This window comes from Gastrolobium bilobum, unplaced genomic scaffold (assembly GCF_033153095.1).
Source record: "Gastrolobium bilobum isolate Gb01-03AN ecotype WA unplaced genomic scaffold, APGP_CSIRO_Gbil_v1 utg16844, whole genome shotgun sequence".
NCBI classification, from domain to species: Eukaryota; Viridiplantae; Streptophyta; class Magnoliopsida; order Fabales; family Fabaceae; genus Gastrolobium; species Gastrolobium bilobum.
The window spans coordinates 13163-16126 of record NW_026898911.1 but is presented as its reverse complement, the minus strand read 5'-3'; positions in this window follow the sequence as shown (position 1 = coordinate 16126).

The following is a 2964-nucleotide window of genomic DNA, read 5'->3' as shown; positions in this document are numbered from 1 at the left end:
CATAGAGGAACACCAACTCAGCCCACAAAACCCCTTAACACAGCACCCTAAACTCAGAAAGAGGCTGGCTTTCACCCTCCAGATACACACATCTATGTGTTTGCAAGGTTTCAATGGAAGAATCTAAGGTAAAAGAGGTGACTTAGGGGTTTTTCATGCAAAGAAGCCAAAGGAGAGAAGATGGCAGCAGGTCACATACAAGAATTCACGTAGAAGAGGCTGGAGAATGCTGAGGATCAGCCTAGGGCTTAGTGCCCTTTAGTATTTATAGACAGTTTAAGTGTAATCACACTGTATTAGCACTAATAGATACACTTATCATTTTAATCTCAAATTTGGGATTCTGGACCTAGCCATTTTTCTAGAATTTATCATATTTTTATTTTATTCTTCGCAGCACTTTGCCGGTACGTGCTTTTACAAAGCCGGTATCAGTCCTGACACCAGTTCTCATCATTTTGACCTGAAACTTGACATCTCAGTCCTAAATATTATTCTAGGAATATTCCCACATTTATACCGTGGAGCATAATCAGTTTCTGCACTTTTCGTCAGAAAAGCGACTTTCAACATTATTAATTACTTTCTATAATTATTCAAGCCTTCTCATAATTATTAAGGTCAATTATAAAATTATCTCATTAATCTCATATATTATTAATTAATTTCCTAAATTAACGGTGTGGGTCCTTACATTCACACCACCTTTTTAGGATTTTGTCCTCAAAATCAGAAACATACCTGTCTCGAAACTCGAGATACTGCCGAAGAAGTTCATCCTCTCGCTCCCAAGTACACTCCTCAGGAGTTCTTCCCATCCACTGCACTTTGACCATCGGAATGGTCTTGCTCCTCAGCTGCTTCTCGCCACGATCGAGAATCTTGAGTGGTCCGACGGGAGTTTTCAAGTTCTCCCAAACTTTCAGATCATCTGGATGCACCACTTGCGAAGGATTTGCTATGTACTTCCAAAGCTGAGACACGTGAAACACGTCGTGGATGTTGGCCAAGTTCGGAGGCAAGGCAAGCCGGTAGGCAACAGGTCCTACTCTACCAAGGATCTGGTATGGCCCTATGAATCTCGGGCTCATCTTCCTCACTCCGAGTGCCTGACATACACCGGTTACGGGTGAAAGTCTCACAAACACGTGCTCACCCTCACTGAATTCTAGTGAACGATGCTTAACATCATAATAGCTCTTCTGGAGATTCTACGCCTGCTTAAGCTTCTCTCTGATCAACTGGATCTGCTGGGTGGTTTCTTGGACAAAGTCCAAGCCAAACAATTCCTTATCTCCAACCTCAGACCAGCAAGTAGGAGTCCGACACCTCCTACCATACAACGCCTCATAGGGTGCCATGCCCAGGCTAGCATGGAAACTGTTGTTGTATGAAAACTCCACCAATGGCAGGTACCTATCCCATGTTGAACCCTGCTCTAATGTACAAGCCCTTAACATTTCTTCCAAGGTTTGGATGGTCCGCTCAGTCTGTCCATCAGTCTGAGGGTGATAGGCTGGACTCAATCTCAACTGAGTACCAAAAGCTTCCTGCAGCGCCTCCCAGAATCGAGATGTGAACTTCGGGTCTCTATCACTGATGATACTCTCAGGCACCCCGTGAAGCCTCACAATCTCGCGAACATAAAGTCTGGCCAACTGCTCAGTAGTGAAGCTCACCTTCACTGGAAGAAAATGGGCAAACTTCGTCAATCTGTCCACAATGACCCAGATAAAGTCAAAACCAGCCTGAGTCATCGACAATCCCACCACGAAGTCCATGAAAATGCTCTCCCATTTCCATTCAGGAATCTCCAGAGGTTGAAGCTTACCAGACGGCTTGTGGTGTTCTATCTTCACCTTCTGGCAAATCAGACACTTGGACACAAACACAGCTATGTCATTCTTCATACCCGGCCACCAGTAATTCCTCTTCAAGTCCTGGTATATCTTAGTAGCACCAGAGTGGACAGTAAACTGGCCCTTATGAGCCTCTGTCATAACCTCAACAGTCAAAGGACCTCGAGGAACCACAATCCTCTTCTGGAAGGTCAACAATCCATCATCATTCCAAGACACACCGTCCTGGTTCTTCACATAGTCCAGGCACTCTCTCTGCACTTGCGCATCTTGGATCTTCTCCATAAGCTCATTCTTGACTCTCACAGTCTCCGTCTCGAGAAGTGCACCCCCAAACAAGGAAGTCACCATCAGATCTCGAAACTTCTCAATAACATCAAAGTCACCCATCCTCAAACTGGATAGACTCACGGATTTCCGACTCAGAGCATCAGCTACCACATTGGCATTGCCAGGATGGTACTTCAACTCAAAGTCGTAGTTATTCAGAAACTCCATCCATCTCTTTTGCCTCATGTTCATCTCCTTCTAATCAAACAAGTACTTTAAACTCTTGTGGTCACTGAACACAGCAAACTGCATACCAAACAGATAATTCCTACAAATCTTGAAAGAAAAAACAATCGCAGCCAACTCCAAATCATGAGTCGGTTAGTTCTCTTCATGAGGCTTCAACTGCCTCGAAGCATAAGCAACAACTCTACCGGTCTGCATCAACACACAGCCCAGTCCCTTTCCAGAAGCATCACAGTAAAGCTCAAACTGCTCATCAGGATCAAGAAGGATCAACACTGGTGCGATAGTCATCTCTCCTTCAACTCCTAAAAGCATTCCTCACACTCGTGAGTCTACATAAACGGAGTCTCCTTCTGGGTAAGGCGAGTCAATGGAAGAACCATCATGGAGAATCCCCTAATGAACCCCCGGTAGTAACCTGCCAAACCCAAGAAACTCCTCACCTCAGTAACCGTCTTGGGCCTCTCCCAATCTAACACAGCCTCAATCTTGTTGGGGTCCACTGCAACTACCTCAGCAGAAATCATATGCCCAAGAAACTTCACATACTTGAGCCAAGATTCACATTTCGAAGGCTTAACGTAAACCT